The sequence below is a fragment of the Berghia stephanieae genome, chromosome 1 (assembly GCF_034508935.2).
Source record: "Berghia stephanieae isolate SIO BIC M18660-M18661 chromosome 1, UCSD_Bste_1.3, whole genome shotgun sequence".
Taxonomy (NCBI): Eukaryota; Metazoa; Mollusca; class Gastropoda; order Nudibranchia; family Aeolidiidae; genus Berghia; species Berghia stephanieae.
Window position 1 is genome coordinate 58,461,942 of NC_088360.1, and position 26,065 is coordinate 58,488,006.

Sequence of the window (26,065 nt, forward strand, 5' to 3'; positions counted from 1 at the left end):
ACATACTTTTTCCCATAAAAACGATCTTTACAAAAGCGTTTTAAATTCTTCGTAAATTTAATAAAGATTTTCATCAAATTTTTTATGTACAAGGCAAATTTGAATAAGAAAAAAGTTCATTGTATCATAAGGAATGTTACGAATTTCTTATAGAAGAAAAGGTGAATCGTTCGATATTTGAAGTATTTCTGGTGAAATTGAAAAGATTGCGTTTTGTTGCAGAAAGTTGATTTGTGCACTCGTCCTTCGTGAGTTCAATGAGTGCTTATACATTTTCTTTTGAACTTTGAGTTCAGCCAGAGCTTGATAGAAACGTAGATAACGAAAACTGGCGTCTCTTTCTGTTTGCATATTATTAAACTTTAATTATTGAGCGATGTTTGAATGGTTTTTGTAACGTTATGAATGACATCTAGTGTAAAAAGTGATCTAAAGATGTTATATTTTGTTTAATCTTTTGGTTTATTTTGCTTACCCCCCCCCTTCCCATGTAAAAACTACCTCTGTGGTGTAATGGTTGCACGTCCGATCGGTAATCAGGAGGTCTGAGGTTCGATCCCCAGCCGAGGATGACTGATTTTGGGGTGTCTTTTTTTTTCTTACATCTTTTTTTCTTTCTTTGTCTGGGACTCTTTCACATACACTTGTTCAGATCTTTATCTCACATCAGTTCCTAGATACTCCCTAACTTGTCGCTTTGATATTTTCAAAATAAAAATGGAGCTACTCTATAGTCTTCAGACGTACTACCAATACACCACAGATGTTACCCGATAGTTATGACGATTTAATACCTATATTATTTACAAGGGTATACGAACCGTAAACCCTAGCTTGCATCACAAAACACACAATTCCGCCAGTGATCAGTCTCTCAAGGATGTTTCAAAGCTCAGAGGAAAAACATTAGTTTTGTCTCCGTGGGCTCGAATTCACAAATCTTCAATCAAAGGGCGAACAGCTTAATGTATGCATTGTAAAAATCCAAAACTCATTCTTTGGTTCCAACATAGCCTTAAAAACTTCTCCTTTATGGTATCTAGTAGCTGACATTAAACCAAATCGTTCATTTAGTGCATTACCCATTGTTAGGTGTCGAATTGGAGCTGGAATTCTCTAGTGTCGATTACTAGTATTTCATTAAAACTTGAAACCAATGTGTACAATGAGCGTTAGAAAAGTACACATCTTTGGGAACCAAAGAACTATTCCCCGTGTCACTTGACGAGACACATAGGACAAATCGTACATGAACCAGTCAACTGCCGTACTTTGGAAAGACACCTATATAAAAATTTGGCCAGAAGTCCCAGGTTTGAGAGTTTTGCCACGATGGGTGTCATTTAAATCGATCAATATTTGAAGGACCAATTTTATTGTCAAATTTTAAAAAACGAGTCTTTCCAGTGTGGAACAGTTAACTGGTTAATGTCACGAGAGGTCGTGACTCATCCCCCCCCCCCCCCCACGATTTCCAAGCTTCCTGTATTCTTCAAAAGACAATAAATAAAAACAATTAAAATTAAGCCTTAAGGTATCAGAATTAGCTGAGTGAATTTTATAACCGTAATCTTAATTCCATGAACTTACATGATCACATTCTCAGTAATTTTCTGTTGATAATTCTAATGTGAAAAGATACTAAACTATTTTCATTCTTTCTTTTCCTCGGCCGTGTTTGGTTATAATTTTCTTGAACAAATTCTCTCCAAAAGAGTGGCTGGTCAATGAGAACAACTGAAGCAATCAGAGAAGCTTCGAGAAAATCATTGACAAGTACCCATGAGAATGGACCCGAGTGACAAGAGAGAGCTCTTGAGAGAAAACAGTTGCTGATGTTATGGAGTGATAATAAAAAAAAGCGACCAAGAACCAGTCCTTGGTATGGCTACGAGACTGGTGCTAATAATAATTACGCTGTACGATGAGAATGGCGTTATGTCAATAAAAACAGAAATTTAAATAATATTACAGTAGCATTACAATTTAAAAAACTGGACTTTTCCTAAACTACTTTATTTCCTATGAAAAGACCGACAATATGTATATCATAATTCTTCCCTCTTACAAGACTCCTCTGAACCACGTCATTGAGTCCATGATTTCAAATTGGAACTGTAAGAGCTACCTACGATCCTTTTTGTTGGTGAGCTCGCCTCTTGAAAAGATCTTCCACCAAATCAAACTATATATATATAATATTTGTATTTAGACAGACATGCTAAACTAAAAAATATTCAGACTATTGTGGAATGGGATCATGAACATTCGCGTACTTCTTCCGGATGCAAAGCACATCAACATGACACTTCTTTAGAATGAAAATGACTTATCATTTACAAGTCTGATTATATTTAAATTCGGTCTAGCTTACAACAGAAAAAAATCAAACTAACAAAATCGAATACTCCTTGGACTTGTTTGAAATTGATGTGATGTCATGTACCAACAGCTTGACTTTTGCCTTAGTTGTCAGACTGGTAAATTGATCCCTTTGTATTTGTTGATACAAAACCCCACCATGTCAAAATGCAGGCATGGGTATGTTACGGTTAGCAATATTTGATTCATGAGTTCCATAAAGTATTTGGTTGCTAAAATTGTGGCATTACAAAAAATCACGTATTTGTGGTGGAGCTAGAAAGAATCAATAAAAAATAAATGGTAGTTTTATTACGGCACTCTGGAATCATCCATTGTCCATGTTTTGTATCAATAGTTTTCCCGTCAAACCGTTTGATTATTGTGTTTCCTTGCAAAATTGTGAAACCCTTATGTTCCCATGATCAATTTTGCATGTGAGCGCGGGGAGGGGGGGGGGGGGAGCTAATGTAATGAATTAAGAGTTGCAAGGAGCAGTAAGCATATTTAATGTAACTAGAATCTATTCACTTTCCAAACCATGACGGATTAACAACTTTTCTTAGCACTGCTCACTTTAATTATCGCGCGATCGCGTGGTAGGACTGCAGGATATTTCCAATAATTGTAAATGAATACGGCTATTACGGTCCATTAATGAGCAATGCTAGTGACTGAAAAAAATCATTCCAAACATGCGACCGAGAATCAGATAGTCTTCTCGACCAACCAAACACCTGAGTTTAAGCAAATGAAGACCGGACAAAAAATCTTCAGTTCAATTCTGTCGGTACAACGACAAAAAGTCTTTTAACATTTGGTCGCAAAACTGTTACTTCAGTTATTGATCGATTAAAATAACCTTAAATAATTCTTTAAAGAAGTCTCGGGTTTAATTTATTTGACAAGTTCGGGTCAATTAATGAAGTAAGAGTTTACTAATGGAAAAAGGCGTTTTGTCAGTATTCGACAACACACTCTTAACTGATCTGGTATAATGATTGTAAAATATATTATCTAGTGAAACCTACGTATACACAAATAGCCCCGCACTTAACTCTCCTCTCAAATGAGTCAAGTATCGATCTGAATCGACGGAAGTGAAACCATCTAAAGATGTCTGTAATGGCAATGATGGACATTACAGTACTGGCTCAGTCATTGCTTTGAACGACGGAAAAAAGAATATAAACCTGAAGTGGATGGAAAGTAGACAGTCAATCATTCATCCTTTATTCTGTTATTTTAGTATAAAATAAGATGTATGGAAAAAAAATTAAAATTAAAATCGAGATGAAATCTGTCTTTTATCTACTGAACTTTCAAACAGAATGGATGATCAAATATTCACTTTCGTATTTAAAAGAGAATATAGACGTGGGTTTAAGAAGGAAATGTAATATTACTCTTAAGACCTGTCATCCTTTATTTATACTAACGAGACCAATGCGAGCAAACATTGAATTCTCGTCTCTGTCTTCCATTATTTTTTCTTGATGTTAAAATATCTTTTGGCAAAAATAAACAAATACCATACACATCCAAACAATAAGGTTCCAGACAGACTACCACTTAACATAATGTTTATTTGTTAATTTCAATATCATTCCGATAACATAAAATCGATGAGGTTTGTAGAATTAAAGCGTGTGTGAGAATACTGGGATAAAGATTGATACTGGTTACAGTGCTGGAAAAGATGGGATTTTATTCCTAGCCAAGCTCTGCATGAATGACATTGCCCAAGGAAGACACAGGTTTGAATCCCATCATCTTCATTTTACCTTTTTCTAGTTAAAGTGATACAAAGCTGCTGGGTGGAATGGAAAAGTATTAAACAGAAATGAATATAACAGCTTCGAAAAAAGTGCAAAATACCAAACACGAAACGTCTCGGGCTCAGATCCTTCTTCAGCCAACAGCAAAAAAAACTAAACAAAACCTAATAAAAACATTTACATTACTAAAAACGACTAGATACATACCTTGTGCAACTGATCTTTTGTTTCAGAGTGGCGGTATCTTATATTCTACCATCAATAAATGCTGGCAATCAATAAATATATCATCAATTCTTTCTCATTGAGACACCGTAATCATAAGAGAATCCGCCTATACAACGGGCTACTTAGATAGTTATGCGACTTTCTGATGCAATAGAATTGATGCAATATGAATTGTTTATACAAAGTCCGGAGGACAGGTTACACACTTCCACGGAGTTTTGAACTGGAAGCGAGGAAGGTGTGACGTCACGACTTCTAAGTCCTGTTGCCTTTTCTACCATCAAACTTTGACTGTGTACCGTCATTACCCCCAAGTGATCCCACCGTCAGTTGTCTTTGGAGTCAACTCATTAACCCCCATGGAAACGATGATGAGAAAGAGAGAGAGAGAGAGAGAGAGAGAGAGAGAGAGAGAGAGAGAGAGAGAGAGAGAGAGAGAGAGAGAGAGAGAGAGAGAGAGAGTGTTGATTCATGATGGAAAATGTTTTTTTACGATGCGATCAGAGAGGCAAATAGTTCTATCTCTATAACCAGCAGGTTAGATAACTTATTATTATCAAGTCAAGTAAAGTATTATTATTATTATTATTATTATTATTATTATTATTATTATTATTATTATTATTATTATTATTATTATTATTATTATTATTGTTATTATTATTATTATTATTATTATTATTATTATTATTATTATTATTATTATTACTAATATTATTATTATTATTATTATTATTATTATTATTATTATTATTATTATTATTATTATTTATTATTATTACTACTACTACTAATACTATTTTATTGTTGTTATTATTGTTATTAAATTTAAATAACGATGATGATGATGATGATGATGATGATGATGATGATGATGGTGATGATGAAGATGATGATGATGATGATGATGATGATGATGATAATGATGAGGGAGAGGAGGAGGAGAAGGAGGAGGAGGAGGAGTTATACTTTTACGAAGGGTGGCGGCTGGACACATTGCCAGTTAAAGTACCGGGAACAATCAGCAACAGATATCCGAGTATCACTCATAATTTTAACAAAGACGATTGAAAAAATTAATGTTGTCGTCAGATGTTGCGATGCACTTCCATCATCTGTGTGTCACAATATTGTGATAAATACTCATAATATGTGGGACCTATTTCTTCTGACGACGGTCAAGTACTTAAGACGACTATCTATGGCTGGACCTGAAGGTTTGTTTACATTTTGTTTGAAACATTGATTCTATTTTTAATAAAAGCTGATCGTTGAATTGCAATAACTCATGTGACTGAAGTATCTATGAGGCGGGCATGGCATATACATTTGTGTGAGAGTTTTTTTCTAAAAAAGAAATTAATTACCTAAGGGCGGTTTTAATCATTCTATATCGTCATTATAGGTTAATGAACAACATTTTTGGTGAAAAGTATACGTTTTCTGTGTTGGTACCCTTTTTGCGACCTGATTTGGGGGTCTGGCATAAAAAAATATAACAATCGAATGGCAAACTATCTACAAAAACTAATGAAGGAATAACCTCCATATTCTTCCCTCGTATCAACATTGCAGCATTTTGTGAGCCATAGAGACATTTTACAGCTTTAGCTTTTTATTAGAACATTACAAAGTTGAGAATCAAAGTGTTATGACAAAATTTATAATTTAGATTATAATTCAAAGTACACATACCCTATCAAAAATCTCTCGATGGTGACATAATACATTTTTTTAGACAATGTCATTGAATAGATTCTGGGAAACGTTTGACACAGTATGCCATAACCCTAGAAAAATGACGTAGTGAGAAAATAGCGAAATAGCCTTACATTTTTCACACTTTTCTTACTACCTGTACCCTTTTCGTCTGCGTTTTCAATGCCTTTATAGTCTATTTTGAGAAGTTGTACTTCAATAAAATTATTTCTAAGATAATAAACTATCGTTTTCAACCAAAATCTCAAAATTAATTTTTTAAAGGATTGTCCTAATAATTATAGACCCAAACTGCCTCTGAAGTGAACTCAGGCTTGGGTTGCCTAGGTAAAATTGTAAAACATTCTCCACCAAACTTTATTCACAATCATAACAAAAAATTCGTCATTTTTTTAAACACAGAAAAATAGAGAGCAGGAGAATAAAGTCACCAGGATACAGACAATAACAGAATGTCATCCAAGAGACTCTTTCTCTTTCCCTTTCACACACAACACAACACACACACACACACACATACACACACGTATTCTCTCTCTCTCTCTCTATCTATCTATCTATCTATCTATCTATCTATCTATCTATCTATCTATCTATCTATCTATCTATCTATCTATCTATCATATATATATATATAATATATATATATATATATATATATATATATATATATATCTGTCCCTCTCTGTCTATCTTCATATCACCCCCCCACCCCACCCTCTTTCTGCTTAAACAACACATTGACTAAAATCAATTGTAATACATATGCAAAATACCACAAACAAATACACCAAACAAACAAAAACAAAAACAAACCAAAACCCTATAATAATAAGCAAATGAAAAAACAAACAAACAAGCAAAACAAGCAAAACAAAAGCAACAAACAGAACAAATAAAAAGTAAAATATTACTTCTTAATAATTGAAAAAGATCCCTCATCAAAAGAAAAAGCATAATTAGATGAAAAAGAAGATTCTCGGTTCTTTCGAATAAATGGAAAATAAAACAGGCAAACAAATTAGACTGAAATAGATCGCAAAAATGGTACTGGAGACAAACTATAAAAGAAGACAAAGGACAAGAAAACATTAAAAAAATATCGAGCTGAGACAGACAATAATACAAAGTAAAAACTTAGTGAAGTGTGTGAAAAGGGTTTGAAAACACTTTAAAATATTCGCGTGGATTGGTTGGTATGTTAAGATCGTTGGTTGGAAGGATGGAGATGGGGGGGAGTAGGCTGAATATTGTGAGCAAGATGAATTGGTAAGAGAATTGGAGACGAAAGAAGAGAAAGAAACAATCGATTTAGTTGTTTATTAGGCTGCCTGCTATAACGAGTAACCAAACCATTAGCAGATGGATCAAATTTTATACTACCACTTAAGTAATATTGTTACTGTGTATAAATTGAGAAAAAAACAATGCCAAACAAAAAACTATTTTAAAACAACAAAACGAAGCAAACAAACAAGAAAAACAAAACAAAACAACACACAAAAACCTAAAAAAACAAACAAATATAATAAACGAACAAACGAAAAAAACGCAAGTTCGAAAGAAAAGACAAATGAGTAAAACTACTAGTTACTCAAAACCTCCCTAAAACATAAATATAGCATTCTCATGAATAAAATGCAACGGAAATGAAAAGAAAACAAAAAAGATGTAAAAAAAAAAACAACAAACAAAGCAAAACAAAAAAAAACAACCCCCCCCAAAGAACAACAACAACAACAGCATAAAAACAAACAGACAATAATCCCCCCCCCCCCCTAATAAAAAGAATAACTAAAAAAAAAAACCAACAAGAAATGCTAAACAAGAAAAAAAAATGAACTACAAATAGAATTTATAAGGCACAGGAAAAAGCATCATGTCATGAGGGAGAAGAGAGAACAAAGAGTCTGGGATAAAACAGTGTATGAAACATGAAATTGACAAGACAGGACAGATGATTCGAAGGAACGACCGAGTTGACATCTGTCTGAAAGATCAATTCTAGCTCAAACCTTTTAGAGCCAAGAACGAATTTCTAAAAGAGCCAGGAGTTCAGATGTACATACTCTGAAAAAATCTTTTTTTTTCCATTTTTGCCAGACAACCTTTACTTTAAAAAAAAAAATGATAGAAAAGATGAGTTCAGATCTCCAACCGAATCATAATCTCGAAAAAACCAGGATAGTTTTTATAACAAAAGAAATAATATCAAAATCATGAAAATAGCAGTGTCGCTCGATTCCATTTTGTGGCTCAATGTGTGAATCTTTTCTGCCATTAACCAATAGTAATTGTGTCGAAAATTAAAAGAGCTGAAACAAGTTATGTGTTTGTACTCGTAGATGATATGCTTTTAAAAAAATCAATTGTTAAAACCGAATATTGTGAGACCTAGAACATTCCTTTACATGAGAAACGGGTCCGGTGAGATTTGTTTGCTAGCTTTCAGTGGTTTGTCAGCCTTTACAAATTTTACGATTTCAATGCCGTAAAGCGTCCGATTGAATCGTAACATAAAATAACATATAATAAGGGTTGCTTAAGTCAAAGAACTTAAATGCCCCTGAAAAAAATGGTTTAGGTCAAAAATTCCCAGGATATGATCATAATTATAATAATCATTTATCTCGTATATGCAATTAAAAATATATCGATTAAAAACGTATTTAACAAATTCATATTATAAGTTATGGAACTCCTTGTCTTAATAGTTGAATTGAATTGAACTTATTAAAGAGTTGCAAACCTGAAATTTCCTTAATGTCTCAGCTTTGAGACATTTATTTAGACATTTTAATAGATAGAAATTTTGGAGTAAATTTTGTTCTGCTTAAAATGAAAACAATGGGCTTTATCAGAGCGCGCCAGTCTTTTCATTAGGATTAAGTTTGAATTGCACACCTAATCGTTTCCAACAAGAACAAAAAGCAGTGCCTGGCAGCGATGCGATTCGTACTTTAATGAAACAAGTGGAAGTCACATCGCTGTTTCTTCTCTGAGTTGTGTTCCGGAGGTGAGTCAAAGCGAGACAAAAAGCTAACTTAGCTAGCGTTTAGTGAAACTAGTGAACACTTTATGCAACGCAAAGCGCTTGATAAGAGCTTTTTTGGGCGTCTAGAGAAAGCTCGTGTAACACCAAACGTCAGCTAAACTAGCTTTTTGTCTCGCTTTGCCTCACTTACGGAATACGCCTCTCATGTCGGGTTGGAGTGAAATCGAACAAAGGTTAACCGGAAGTTCAGTCCTGAGTGAGTAAGCGAGTGTACGGCCGGTCTGTCCGATTGGCGTTTCGTTAATAATGTAGGAGATGAACCACAGAGACAATGGCATTGTGTCCAATGCTAAAAGCCATTGCAGTCTCGATGACACCGATATTATAAAAGCTATAACAGATAACAGCATAAGCTAGATGACTGGATAGTGATTTTATAGCTTAAACTAAAAATGACAGAAGAATTGTTGAGATGTGCAGAAAAAAAAAATATTGACAACTTTATAATTTTAGGTTCGCCTTCAAATGAATGAAGAGTAAATGAGTATTAAAACGTCTTTAATAAATAAATATGAAAGAAAAAGCACGAATACTAGACAAAACCATGCAAATCGGAAAGAAAAAGTGAAAACTTTCCACTCCTCCTCTCTTAAAAGAAAATCAAATCTGAGACAACTTGAATAACTTGCTACTATTACAACAATATAATATAGAAAAGTGAGTGGAGCAGGAAGTTTTTATTCTCTGTTGTCTTCTGGCACTCTCCTACTCACTTCATTTCTGGTTATTATCAACAATATAATATAGTTGTGACGACTTCAGCAGCTAACAGCCATAACACGCATAAAAAAGGCCGCCAGAAAACTCGTCGTCCTTCAAATGTCGATCAATTTAAAGGACCCCCATTTTGGCATATTATTATACTCTCAAAGTTGGGATTTCGCAAACACCCAGGTTTGAGAGTTTTTGCCAAGATAAGGGTCATATAAATCGATTGATTTTTGAAGGACACGTTTTCTAGCCATCATTTATTTAAGAAATTCCTCATAAACAGGTTTTGATCGTTCCCCATGCTAATCTGTGGCATTTTACACCATTAGTCTGTTTTAATTTTTATACATAGTAGTTTCAAGAAAAATCTCAAATTGGGTTTTAGTTATGTTTTTACTGTAAACTCATCTGTCTAGCTTAAAAACTGGTATTTACCTGGGTTTTTTTTTCAGAGTATGGCAGTTAATTGGTTAAATTGTATTCTATATTCTTTACATTGAATGACCAGTCAACACGTTTGAACACGTATGAAGATTTTACGTGATGTTATTATTATCATTATCATTCTTTTTTGTTTGTTTGTACTTTTCTCTCTGCCTATTGAGATATTTATCCTGCACAAGTGACTACTCTCCAAGTCTTCCACATTTTTCAAAAGCTTTTCTCATATGGTTCCGATAAGGTTGATCTAGGAACTTGTTCGCGTTCAAAGCTAGCCAGATGAGTTTACAATACAGTAAAAACATAACTAAAACCCAATATAAGATTTTTCTTGAAACTACTATGTATAAAAATGAAAACAAGACTAATTGTGTAAAAGTCACAGATTAGCATGGGGAACAATCAAAACCTGTTTATGAGGAATTTCTTTTATTAAAAGCAAACGATTGATACAAAGTTAGAACGATTTCGTAAAAATACCAGGAAAAACTTCGATCCAACAGACCCGAGGATGATCTTGAAAGACAATTCCAATAATATTTATGATGATGATGATAATTATAATAATAATAATAATATAATAATATAATAATAATAATAATAACAATAATAATAATAATAATAATAATAATAATAATAATAATAATAATAATAATATAATAATAATAATAATAATAATAATAATAATAATAATAATAACGATAATACATTTATATTGCGCTCTATGTTAAATCTCAAAGTGCTTAATGCCAGTACTATCTCCCTATAGATTATAATTTTTGAATATCCCTCCTATCAATCATGGCCATATAGAGGTTTCCACCCATGTCAGATTAGTGTCAAATTACAACTTAGTAAATTGGACTTCATATTTTGACGGAGACCACACAGTACAGTGGCCATGGTTGGAGTACGTTATTTACTTTATGTTGACAGAATATGAAAAAAAAATCATCAATATTACTAGAAACCCCATTTTGCTTATGCTTTTGGTAAAGTAACATGTTATAATATACTTGTTTAGAGTCAGTGAAGTTGAACTAAGTCAAAAGAAAAGCTGCGTTCAAAAATAGATTCAATGTAAATTAATGACTTCAAAAATAACTAAAACAAAATCAACATAAATTCGTTCTTTTACAAAATGAAAAAGGATACAAACAAACGAAGAAACAAACAAACAAACAAACTTTAAAAAAAATAAAATAAACCAAACTTCTTTAATATTCCCCTGTTCCCCACGTTCCATTATTCGATCCAGTAATTCATCAGATTATAGAAATTCGTATGAGCAAAGTTTTCTAGTTAAAAGGCCTCGTTCCGAGTACTTGAGAGATGTCTCATAGAAATCAGATGTCTCATAGAAATCAGATGAACTCCAGGTCAGCCTACACATTTTCCAAACATTTGTATAATTATGAATGATTCTTTATCGACAAGAATGTCCTCCTTTAAAATATCACAGTAAAAATAAATGTGAATTAAGTCCATTTGCTGATATGATACGAGCGGGATCCTGTCAAGCACTGAAATATCTCTCTTGCTTTGTAATGAGAAAAAAAGCTCTCAAATCAAGACAACCTATATTTCATTAGAACAATGCCAACCATAATTTATGTTTGGTCTGTCACACCGTAGCCTTTGTGAAATCATAGCCATAGCCTGACACTGACCAAAGTCTGACGTTAAAATACAAGGCCAGAACAAATATGTATTCAATAATTCAACCATAGCGTGTGTTTACCCATAGCCTGATATTGATCTAAAAATTACGTCACAATATAAGAAGGTTGCGTTGAAGAAAGTTAAAGGTGAGTTGACGTTAGTAGTCCTCAAGGAAACAATAATTGATACAATTGGTGGGACTGTTTTATACATCTCAAAGCTCACATTCTATTTTAGGTAAGTGTCAAGCTATTTACTGAGGCTACCATCAGACTGGTAGATTTTATATTTCTTACGCTAGGTTGCATTTGTTGGAAATTTTTATTTTCGCTCATTGAGTACAAACTTGAGGCAGGTGCTTGTATTGATTTGCTTTTGTATAGTTTTGCCGAAATCTTCCTATTTTTACCAATTTTACCAATTCATGCTTCAAGGATACCTTATTTAAAGGGTGAAAGGATATTTAGTAATAGGCAAATAAGAATCAAAATGCCATTTTAGTGACGCATTGTGTGATAAACATAAAACGATGAGCAGGATGACTTAATTTCAGACGTTCCCAAGTCACTCAACATGTCATGATTCCAATAAGTATTGGCATTGTCATGAATGATGTGAGGTATTTTCTTTTTCCTTTTTCTTTTAAGTTGGAAGGAGTCATGCAAGATAGCGCACGTAAGGATTTTGCAATACGCATTTAAAAACCCCAACAACACTGGGTTGAAAATAGGTTTAAAAAAAACAAGTGGCATAAGGTCGTGGAGAGAGAACATTAATTGAGGTAAAAACTTAAAACAACACAGTTCACAACATCAATAACTACTTAGCCAAAAATCTTTATGCTACGTTTTAAAAATGTGATTTTAAATTAAATATGTACACTCTTTATTTTGACATCGACGTATAGACAGACGTACCGTAATAGGGAATGAGATTAGCGGAAGAGTAGCGTCCCTTGGTTGGAAGTCACGAGCGGAAAAGTTATTAAAGAGAGAACGTCATGTTGGTTGTGCGGCATGAGACACTTCACCGAAAGCGAGGACGAGAGAGACGCATGCGTAAAACCATTTTGACGTTCTCTCTGTAAGGTGACGTCCAATCAAGGGACGCTACTTTTCCGCCTATCTCATTCCCTATACTATAATTATTTTTAAAAAGCCATGAATTCATAAATTCCCACCAAACAAAGGGGAAGAGAAAAGTATAAAATATGCAAACAAAAACTAGAACAATAAAATGTGAACGAAAAAAAAATATGCGTACTATTCATAGAATTAAAAAAAGGATGATCACAAAATGAAAACGACTTCATTCGATAATGATCACTACCGACATATACTTATTTGCAGGTCTGATAACCCACTGCTGTAATGGAAATACTTTTATACCAACGCAACTTTCGTTCGATGTAACAATGTTAGAATAAGCCCATAATTACGTTCTTTTCTCAGAACTGCAAATATTAGCATCGGAATCACTACCAATCTGGCAATGTAATTCTGACAGTACACCGCTTTCTCTTGATCCAGAACAAGGAATAATTGAATTTCAAAATTGTTTTACGTCACCTAACTGCCATCTCATCATTCATTCCTTCATCTTCAGTTGTGAGAAAGAAAATACAAATTTCCGGGTTTGGAATCCAATGAAGTTCTTGTTTATGGGGGGTTTCAAAGCATGCGACGGACTTGAGAACCAAAACAGAAACAGCAATTCAACTTGAATCATATGACACTTTTCCCATTTCGATGTCTGAAGTTTTTTTTACTGAAGGACTGACTATTTTGCTCAACTGCTGACCAGTTTAAGATTGAAAAACTTTTTCCTTTATATTACACTACGATCCAAATATTGTACGAAAGCAGTAAGTAGCACTTTATTATTATTATTATTATTATTATTATTATTATTATTATTATTATTATTATTATTATTATTATTATTATTATTACTAGACCTATTATTGTTATTTATTATTATTATTATTATTATTATTATTATTATTATTATTATTATTATTATTATTATTATATATAATAATAATAATAATAATAATAATAATAATAATAATAATAATAATAATAATAATAATAATATATAATAATAATAATAATAATAATAATAATAATAATAATATTTAATAATAATAATAATAATAATAATATAATAATAATAATAATAATAATAATAATAATAATAATAATAATAATAATAAAGATAAAAATAATCTAAAAAAAATAATAAAAAAATAATAGTATTAGTAGTAGTAGCAGTAGTAGTAGTAGTTAGTAGTAGTAGTAGTAGCAGTAGTAGTAGTAGTAGTAGTAGTAGTAGTAGTAGTAGTAGTAGTAGTTTTAGTAGTAGAAGTAGTAGTAGTAGTAGTAGTAGTAGTTTTAGTAGTAGAAGTAGTAGTACTAGCAGAAAAGAAGTAAAGGTCGAGAAATTGCTTTAATATATTTTTTTTTAACATTATAAGCACAAACATAATTTTGATCCCTTACCAAAAAGAGAGCTGATCATAACTTCAGACGTTTGCCTTGGAAGTCAAAGTGTCTTCTCACTCAAACATGACGATGGCTTTTCCTGTAACAAAAGACAAAGACATCTTTTGTATATTCATTATGACACATTAGGGAAAAGATGGAAAGAATATGAATAATGATTAGTCTGGCTCGACTGGGGATTGAACCTCAGACCTCCTGAATACCTGTCAGACGTGATGATATTACACCACAGAGGTTACCCGGCAGTTGGTACGATTCAATGCCTATATTCTGTGTAAGGATGGGCATTTCCGCTGTGAACCCTCGCTGCATCACAAAACACAAATTCAAATATTAAACACAAGTGTAAGAGGACGAAGACATTTGAGTTAGCTCCAGAGGAATACTGGTGGAACAATGGTGAAAACGACCTCAATTTTACTATTGTTTATTGTGGCGTTATTTGTTTCCTAATTGGAATTTCAGATAGGTAATTGATAGGTGTAATAGCCATAAAAAACGATTTCCTTTATCAATGTTAACCGTTAGACTTGACCAAATTGTAATTTTATATAGATTCATTCTGTTTGACTAACAATTTAGTGTGACGTAAAGGCAAACAAGACACTGATGATTGTGTTTAATAACTAAATAATTATGAAATTTGATTTAAAGCCATATTATGATCTTATAAAAGAAAATAGATTTTCCTTCTAGGCACGGCAGAAGCTCAAATCTGCAATTTTTTTTTTTTCATTTTATCTCAAATGTCATTTGAAGCATTTTATCAGATTGAGACTGTCTTTAAAAAACGATTTTACTCTTCAGTCCATTGAATCAAACATTTCTCGTTACCCTTCAAAAGTACGATGTGGCACACGGTCTCAAATTGGTATGAAGAGAATGATTTAGAAGCTAACGATTGGAAAAGTAGTCAAAGACATTAACTCGGGTTACTTTCATGTTTTATTGAGCTATATGGAAATGAATTCTTTTTTTTAAAATATCATTTTATTCGGTCATTTTTACTTTTAATTTCACGATCAGACATCTAGTTTACCCAGATATTTTACTGTTTAGGGGAGGTGGGAAAGACTTGTTACGGGTCTTACCATCATCTATCCCAGTCCAGTTACACTTTGCTATCCTTTTCTTTTTTTATATTAGCTGGCTTTTAGTTCATTTTTGTTTTTCTAGTATTTCCAATTCCAATTTCCCCTTCTTTTCCTGTCTATATTCTTTCCCGCAATGTCTTTTTTGGACTGTTGCTTCCTTGTGCATGACCAACATATAAAACTTTCAGTTTAAAAAAAATATGTAATCAGTAGTTGTATACATTACTGAATTTAAAATCGTTTAAAAAATCGTGCTGAAACGTTTATTTTATTTGTTGACTTAAATCGTCTCGAGGTCCAACTTTTTCGAGTTTTCATCAATTTTAAAATGAATTCAAAATGACAATGAAAACGTCATCTAAACTTTACAATGATTTTGTCGTGTTAAGTTTATCGCTTTTCTCATCTCACACGCTGACTTAACGTAATTTTTATTATAGTAATCTGCAGGAAGACCTTTCCTTTCGTAAACGAAGCCATTCAGAATTGAAAAAAAGTTATAATTAATCTGTCCTAAACTGAAAGTGTATTTGGAGCTAACTTTGTTTAAAATTGTATAAAAAGGAGAAAAGGCTATATTTGTGTTCACAAGTTAATTTTTATATTTAATGATCAATATGAACATCACTGTTTATTTAAATTAACATTGAAGCTCAACTTTTTCGAGCATCTTGGCGCGTCTTTTGCTCCGTATCTGCGTACCTTATTGAATTATTCGAAACAAAGAATCTGCACGCACATTATAAATTGTGTCTCCTGACTTGAGTACTTTAGCCATAAAGTCATTCTCAAAGCAGCCACGACGCCTTGCTAACACGCCCAATGTCCATTCAAAATACACTGGGACTAGCGAGGAGTGTCAGATCGATTTTGCATAAAATGCCAACCAAGTCTTAAAACAAATGTCAGATGGTGTTGAAAAAAAAGCTAAATTTAAACAAGTTTAATTCTTAAAATCTCCGTTTAAGTAATAATAGACTTATTTTTCCTGTCCCATTGTCTTGTCTTTTCTTAATGATCAATCTAACATGTCTCGCCAGATGGAAATTAGTGTTTGATAAGAATGCCAAACAAATTTTAAAAAAGATTGCCAATCTGACAAGCCTTGATCTATTTTGCACCATTCGCCCAAAACGATAAAATCTTTTTTTTATGGTTATTGCTAATGCACATCTAACTTCTGAAACTTCCGTTCATTTTTTTGGGATGGAACACGCCACCCAGATAGATTTTATAAAATTCTAGCTCTAGTGAGGCAACACGACTTCACTTCCGGTTGTCACCATCTTTCCCTCTTTTGATCGGTGCCATTTTGCCCAATCTCTCACTCCCGTTTTATCGTTCTTCTTCTCAATCAATCAATTAATCTATCGGTCAATCATTCTATCTATCTGTCTATATATCCATCAATCAATCTATCTATCTATCTTTCTATCTATCTATCTCTCTATCCATCTATCTATCTATCTATCTATCTATCTATCTATCTATCTATCTATCTATCTATCTATCTATCTATCTATCTATCTATCTATCTATCTATCTATCTATCTATCTATCTATCTTTCTATCTATCTATCTATCTATCTATCTATCTATCTATCTATCTATCTATCTATCTATCTATCTATCTATCTATCTATCTATCTATCTATCTATCTATCTATCTATCTATCTATCTATCTATCTATCATTTATATATTTATCTATTTAACCAAATCAAAACACAAAATTGATAAGAAAAGCGCTCAACATGCTGATATTAACAAGGGGCAAAGTATAAGGATTTAACAAGTTTTAGATGGTCTACACTGATGTGTCGTTCGCTTTGGCCACCATCAGGACTGTGTGGAACTTGTAGTATTAGCAGCAGTAGAAGAACGCGGGGATAAAACATAAATGGTATTTTAAAGTCTGTTGAATAAATGAATGCATGACCATGGGGAGATGTCGTGTTACATATCAATGGGATATTCAATTATAATTTCTATAAAAGATCGATAACGAAATCATATCTTTAAGAAATGATCTACAACATGTTTGGATGACTTTTCTTTCCAGATTTGTTGATTTAATCTGTATGTTTCCTTTAAGGTTTTTTGTCCATGATTTGACCAAATTGTGATTGCAATTTGGCATAGTTCTTGCATTTTCAAATGTGTGAATTATGCAACTTTTGTATTTTTGTGATCTGGAGATGAACAAGGCACTACATTATTTCATTGGTGTCTAAAACGTCTCATGCATTTTCTTCATGTTGATGTATAATGTATAACGTAAAGCTCTTAAAGCAAGCATGGATATAACAATAATATTTCTTTTTTTATAAAACATGACGCATGTGTATAATCTTGACATGACATTTATAACCCACATAAGTTTTCATCTAAATCCAACAATAAGCGTATAGAACCATCTATTTACTTGCAATCCAACCTCTACAACAATGGTGTTCTTCGATCTGATTTCAAGCGGATTAAAAGCGAAAGGAGATAAAAGCAAAAATAAAACAAAAACAAAACAAAACAAAAGCATCAACAAAACAAAAGCGACCATGAAAAGCAAATGTAATGTTGCATGATATAATTAAACTTCACTTTCATTCTTGTAATGAATATTTGGTCGCCGGAGGCTATACAGCGTTTTCCTCTGAATCATGCTCAGTTGCTTTTATTTGTATAAAATAACCGCAGGTTTTATCCAGTGAGGCATAAAATAAGCCTGTAAAGTTCGTCATTAATGGCATGAAATGCCAGTGGTAATAATATTGTGTGGAAGAGCAGCAGCTATGTTTTGAAATACCTAACAGAACTATTGGAAACTGCAGAATGATATTTTTCTTTATGATTCAAAGTGGTTCAGTGATAGAGGGTTTCTAATCAATTATATGATTAAACGTTCTTTGCATTTAAACAATTGATATAGTTCAGTAATAAAAGCTTCATTCAATTAATGATTTAATTCAGCAAGAAAAGTTCTTAAATCATTAATTGAATTCAATGTTTATTTTTTTTCTCTTCTGATTACAATATAATTTAGTGGTATCTCAGTCTTGTCAAATTATGTGCATATATTATTTCTATTTTTGTCCTAGCTAATCACGCCACCGAGGACCTAAATGATAAACTTAAAAGAAACATGTCTGTCATACTCTGGAAAACCCCATATTTTAAAATTTGGCCAGAAAACTTCGCGAAGTCCCAGATTTGAGAATTTATTTTTCCAAGATGAGGGTCATATAAATCGATCGATATTTGAAGGAGGAGTTTTCTGGCCAAATTTTAAAATATTGAGATATCCAGATGTTCCTTTCTTCTAGAGAAAGACAGGGAAGATAGGAGCTAGTATGAATTGAGCTGTAATGTGAAACCAATCGTCCTCGACTTCACTATATAGAGTAAAACAAGAATATATCACTATTTCTGGGACCAGGGTATAAATACGCTCTAGAACAACTCCATTGCATAAATAATAGTTTTATCTTAAATTTGATGGTATGGTTCGTCTTCATAATTAAATTGTCGATCAGGAAGAATAGCGTCACAGTCATGTTCTACATAACTGTATTGTATTAGCAGTTTTCATGACGATCTTAATGTTCATTATGTAAAAGATCACTAACAAGCAACATTGAGAATGAAATGCATTTCCGACACACAAAAATCGAAATATAGAATGTTAGTGTAAAGAAGAAAAATCGAAAGAAATTCGCAATGAATCGATACAACTGATCATGCCCTTTTATTGGAAAAGAACAAAATAATTGAACAGTATTGACGTTCAAATTATCCGGGTAACAGTAAATTATTATTTTATAGTTCCGTTTGACTTGGCACTGAGTAAATGCTTGAGTGACTCTCAACATAGTTATATGAACACAGCTCCTGGAGCAGATGTAGTTAATCAGTTGGAAAACGTGTTTCAGCAGGTCAAAATTTAAATCATCAGTAATAGGTTGATGCATAATTTATTTGAGAATAGTAATGCATAAACACCTACAGGCGCTCCCTACCCGGGACATAGACATACTTATACTATATATATATATATATATATATATATATATATATATATATATATATATGTGTGTGTGTGTGTGTGTGTGTGTGTGTGTAAGGGGTTAATGGAGTGGTAGACTAGTTCAGAAAACTAGAAAAGAGTGAGAGGGGTAGAGACAGAAGTGAGAGTGAGAGAGAGAGAGAGAGAGAGAGAGAGAGAGAGAGAGAGAGAGAGAGAGAGAGAGAGAGAGAGAGAGAGAGAGAGAGAGAGAGGTTTGTTTGTTTTCTTGTTTTGTTAACTTGCTTTTGCCATTGTTATTCTATTGAGCAATTCTGGAATGGCTTATTGTTTGCAGATATCAAAGACGTCAAAACCAGAATAATAAGTGAATCTCCATTTTACTTTCTACTTTTTATTATGTAAGTTTGTGACTTTCTCATGGACATGTTCTTGGTCTTCATCTCTTACACATTCATTATATTCTCTTGCTGGGTAAATCTCCCTTTGTTTCTACGCCTTTTGTTATAGCAATGTATTAATAGTATCCCGTCTGTATCCATCTATCTTTCTATCTATCTATCTATCTATCTATCTATCTATCTATCTATCTATCTATCTATCTATCTATCTATCTATCTATCTATCTATCTATCTATCTATCATCTATCTATCTATCTATCTATCATCTATCTATCTATCTATCTATCTATCTATCTATCTAATTATCTATATATCTATCTATATATCTATCTATATATCTATCTATATATCTATCTATATATCTATCTATATATCTATCTATCTGTTTGTCTGTCTATCTATAGGATATTTGTATATATAAATTAAGTGTGTGTGTGTATGTGTGCGTGCGTGTGTATGTATTTGTGTGCGTGGGTGTGTATATGTGTGGGTATCCATTAGTTTATTTGCCTGTCCGTTTCCAATGCCTTATCATTTAATCTCATTTACAGATCAAACCATATTCTATTCTTTGATCATTCAAATCAGACCACGTGGTTAATGTCCTCTTCCATAAATGAAAACAAAATGGGATACATGCCAGGCATAAATTCCTGACTATATTTTTGGTTTTTAACTATTAAGAATAAATAAGAATATGGTTATCCTTAAATTAGATTGATAGACAGATAGATAGATAGATAGATAGATAGATAGATAGATAGATAGATAGATAGATAGATAGATAGATAGATAGATAGATAGATAGATAGATAGAGAGATCGATAGATATATATATATATAGATAGATAGATAGAGAGATAGATAGATAGATAGATAGATAGATAGATAGATAGATAGATATGATAAACAGGCATATATTTATATATATATATATATATATATATATATATATATATATATATATATATATATTATATATATATATTATATAGGTAGGCAAATGTCTTTTGTTAGATAGAGGGATAAATAGAATGACAAAGATAACGTGGTAGAAGATGGGATGTGTAGAGGGACAGGAACAGTGAGAGAAGGAAATAGAAAGAGAGGTGCGAGGAGGGTAAAATAGAGGTGAAAGAAAAAAAGAAAGAGAGAGAGAGAGAGAGAGAGAGAGAGAGAGAGAGAGAGAGAGAGAGAGAGAGAGAGAGAGAGAGAGAGAGGGGGGGGTGTGGGGGGGGGGGTGAGGTTAAAATCGACAAAGACCAAGAGAGACAACTTCTGCTACTTTTACGACGACTACTACTACTACTACTACTACTACTACTACTACTACTACTACTACTACTACTACTACTACTACTACTACTACTACCACTGCGACTACTACTACTACTACTACTACTACTACTACTACTACTACTACTACTACTACTACTACTAACTACTACTACTACTACTATACTACTACTACTACTACTACTACTACTACTACTACTACTACTACTACTACTACTACTAACTACTACTACTACTACTACTACTACTACCACCACCACCACTACTACTACTACTACTACTACTACTACTACTACTACTACTACTACTACTACTACTACTACTACTTTTATAACAACTGCTACTACTTCTACCTCTACTGTTACCACACTACTGCTTTTGCTGCTACATCAATACTACTTCCATTGAAAAACTGATCTAAAGTAGCAGCACCGTTTTAGTTCAAGGCGGAGTTATTAAAGTCTTTTCTCCCTCCCCCCCCCCCTTCTCTCTCTCTCTCTCTCTCTCTCTTTCTTTCTCTCTCCTTCTCATTCCCTCTTCTCCATCTCTCTCTTTGCAACAACTCACCAGCATGACAGATTAAATAAAGGAAACTGATAGAAGAGAAGAGAATTGAATACAGTAGACTGGAATAGATAAATGTATACAATGTCGATAGCCCATAGTTATGCCCATTTTACCAGAGAATGAGAACTATCAATATACCATTACCACCGCCGCGTGCTCCCAGGGGAGGTGGACTGGTGGAATATTGATAGGGAAACGGACTCTGTGGCTCATGCTGCACAAGGCCGTAGGGTGCCGTAACAGCCAGGGAGGGGTTTTGGCTAGATCGTCGTAAATGGAGAATCTAAAGTAAAACGATATTTATTCTATATGGTTTAAATGATTTTGTTTTTAGAAATCGTCTTGTTCAAACAATACTACCGTCGAATATTTACCGTTCAGATAATAAATTAATTGATTAAGACAAAGAATATTAGTAACCAAAGAAAGTGTATGTGCATCTCTCTCTCTCTCTCTCTCTCTCTCTCTCTTTCTCTCTCTCTCTCTCTCTGTGTGTGTGTGTGTGTGTCGCACATAGATAGATAGATAGATAGATAGATAGATAGATAGATAGATAGATAGATAGATAGATAGATAGAAAGAGATAAATAGAGAGTGTGTGTATGTGTGAGAGAGAGAGAGAAAGAAAGAAAGAAAGAAAGAGAGAGAGAGAGAGAGAGAGAGAGAGAGAGAGAGAGAGAGAGAGAGAGAGAGAGAGAGGAAGGTGGTGGTGTGGTGAAATGATCGTCTCATCGACTTGAAAATGTATCAATTTCAAAGAATTAACTCTGATGTTATTGGTAAAACAATTTAACATCAAATCGATTCACAGCATTTTTCATAAAACGATAAGAAAGCTCTATATAAAGTATCATAACAAAGCAAGCGTTCTGTAAGGACATCCATTACTATTGCAAAACAGCAGTGGGCTGAGAGCCGATCCCTGGTGTAATCCAACTCTTACATTAAATGGATCAATTGAGCCAACAGCTGTCCTTACCACTGTTTTGTTTCCTTTGTACATATCTTTGATAACTTTGATATATATCTCTGTTACCCCCTTTGCTCTTAGACAGTACCACCTTTCTTCTCTTGGTACCCTATCATATGCTTTCTCCATGTCAATGAACACACAATTTAATTCTCTTTGCTTTTCTCTATACTTCTCTGCAGTTACTTTTAGAGCAAATATATCATCCGTTGTACTTTTACCAGCAACAAATCCAAACTGTTCTTCACTTATGTCAACATTTTTTCTAATTCTCTTATAGATTACTCTTTCCCATATCTTTATTGTATGGCTCATTAACTTGATGCCCCCTATAGTTGCCACATTCTTGAACATCTCCTTTATTTTTGTATATGGGAACCAACGTACTTTTTGTTCATTCTTCTGGCATTATCTCTTTCTGTAAGATGTCATTAAATAACCATACCAGGAAATTTAACCCTTCATCTTCAAGTGATTTCCAGACTTCTGCTGGTATCTCGTCTGTGTCACAGTAAAGGTTGTTCACAAGTATCTGATTAAATTTTATTTTATTAAGAACTGAATTCATCTCACTCCAGTTATATTTTGGTAGGCTTAGATAAACTTTACCTTCTAATATTAGATCTTCTTTCCTTTTATAGCCTTCCCTCGAATTAATTTCTAATTAGTGAATACTTTTCGTTCTACATTCTGTCACGTAGCCACTTATTATAAAAGCTGATATGTCTGACATTCTATACTCACTTCTTTCTACAATCTATGCCGGACGGCCAGTCGCTCCATTCCTCATATATATTTGAAGATTTTTATCTTTTGATACTTTTGGGATATTTTATCTCCACCATCAAGACGCCGGAGCTTTTACCTTTGACGGTGTAATCCTAAACATTTTAAGGATCAAACCTGAGCCCGCTGTCGAAGAAATACCTGAATAACCCCTTCCCAACTACCTGGAAGTGGAACTTTACGAGCCTGAACCCGTTATCGGAGGAATATAGAACCCACGCCTGTCAACTGCCTGGAAACGTAACCTTACGAACCTGACATTATATCATCATAAGTTACGTAATATATTCACATTTCTATTTGTAACTACCACAATCACTATTCATCTCTTTTAATTAAATTTCATCTTTCCTTTTATTTCATCTTAAACTAATCGTTAATAGTTTTTCATTTATAGTAAGTAGTAAATTCTGGGGCCTCATTCTACATATCTTTATGCATAGTCGAGTAGCTCTTTACTCACTTGAGACCATGACAGTCTGGTCCAACTGCTTTCCCCCTTTTCATCTTGCGCACTGCATTTCACACCTTGTTCTTACTTTTCTCATCTACTATCTTCTCTTTGTGTTGTATAACTTCACTTCTCTTCATTCATGAGGGGTTCGTAATATGTTTTCCAACTTGCTCGAATCTCTTCATATTTACCCAATATTCTTCCATTCTCGTCTTTGATCATCTTAATAGGTTGTATATCTTTCCTGTTCTTGTTCCTCTGTTTCGTTATTCTGAACATACTCTTCTGGCCTTCTTTACTTTCTAATTGCTCATCATTATCATCATCATGTAGTTCCATATCTGAAGCAGACGTCGGAGGTCATCTTCCGCCAAGCTGATCTATCTCTTGCCAATTCTATTAAAGAAGCGCCACCTTTCTCAGCTTCATCTGTCCAAGTTCTTATCCCTTTCAAATAAGTTATTCTTTGTCTTCCTCTTATTCTTTTTCCATTCATCTTTCCAGTCAAGGCGAGTACTTCCAAACCAGGGTGGCGGATAATGTGTCCTAAAAATTCCATTTGGCGTTTGATGATTTTTGTTATCAGTGATCTTTTTCTGTTTGCCATTTCTAAAATTTCTTCATTTCTTTGCTCATACATATCTTTGAATGTCTCGGACTATGCTTTTGCAACTGCTCTTTTTGCTTCTTTCCTCGCCTGCTTCATCTACTGTCATAGTCTCCCTGTTTGTCTCCATGTTTTTCCTTGCTTCCCTCCTTTTCTTTATTGCTTCTTGAACCTCTTCATTCCCCCACCATGCTTCTTTTCCAACTTTTCCTCTTCTTGAGCTGACCCCTAGCACTTCTTTGGCCACTTAACGGATTGTATCAGCAGTTCTTTCCATTCCTTTGGGAAATCCATTCCTTGTCTTCCTTTCACCGTTGTAGCAAATATTTCTCTCGGTTCTTCCTCTTTTAGTTTCCATCATCGTGCTTTTCCCTCACGTTGTTTCTCTTTTATCTTCCTCTTTCCAAATGCCGCTTTCGCAATTACAATCTTATGTTGCGCTGCCACTCTCTCTCCCAGCAAACTGCCACAATCTGATACTTCCTTCAAATTTCTCCTCCAGCACAACAGGCCATCCGCTTGTCTTTCTCACACCACTTGATTACGTCACTATGTACTCCTCTTTCTTTCTAAAATATGTATTTAGTATTGCCAGATCCATCCTTGTTGCAAATCTTAAAATAGCGTCGCCTTCTTCATTTCTGCTGCTATACTCATACCTTCCCAAACATTTCTTCTCTCCGATCTTGCTTTCTCCAACGTGCCCATTCAAGTCCGCACCGATGAAAACTCTGATTTGTCGAACATTTCCATTTGTTCATCAATCTCCTTCCAAAATTCCCCCTTCTTGTCTTGCTTGCAACCTGTCTGGTGTGCGTATGCACTCACGACAGTGATTTGTTCCATGTTGACTACGATCTTGATCCACATAAGTATGTCGGACACCCTTTGGACTCTGACAACATTTTGTGCAAGTTCTTTATCCAGAATGATAGCCGTTTCTTGTGGCCTCATTTCCTTTATAAAATATTTGAAATCCTCCACCAATCTCCCTTGTTGATTCACCTTTCTACTTTGTGTCTTGCACTCTCAGAATGTTAATTTTTCTTCTTTCCATTGCATCAGCGATTTCCCTTGATATGCCTGTCATACTTTCAGCGTTCAAACTTCCAATCTTGATCTCAACTCCCATCCGTTTCCTCGACCGTCTTTTACGCACTTCCTCCTTTTGTGGGTGACCAGCAGTCACTGAATTTCCACTGCCATCCTGCTGGCCAATAATGACAGAGGCAGTCGTTTTTGTCCCGGGACTCGGGCGACCCGGTATGATTTCGTTCATTCATTAGTTGTGTCTTGAGTTTTACTGCCAGGATGATTCATGAGCAAACACTCCCCATTTATCCGGGCTTGTGACCGGCCTCACAAGGGTTGCACCCCATAAAAGGCTGGGTTTTAAATACAAATTCCTCTGTA

At 33.8% G+C, this 26,065-nt stretch overlaps 1 long non-coding RNA gene across 1 annotated transcript in view; it reads right to left on the bottom strand.

Annotated features, from left to right (window-relative positions):
- The window catches only part of LOC144964355 (uncharacterized), an 82,771-nt gene that overhangs the window by 22,154 nt on the left and 34,552 nt on the right, over positions 1 to 26,065 (bottom strand). Inside the window, exon 3 of the long non-coding RNA XR_013643817.1 lies at positions 14,457 to 14,538. This is a non-coding gene — a long non-coding RNA (uncharacterized LOC144964355). The remainder of the gene's footprint in view (positions 1 to 14,456; positions 14,539 to 26,065) is intronic.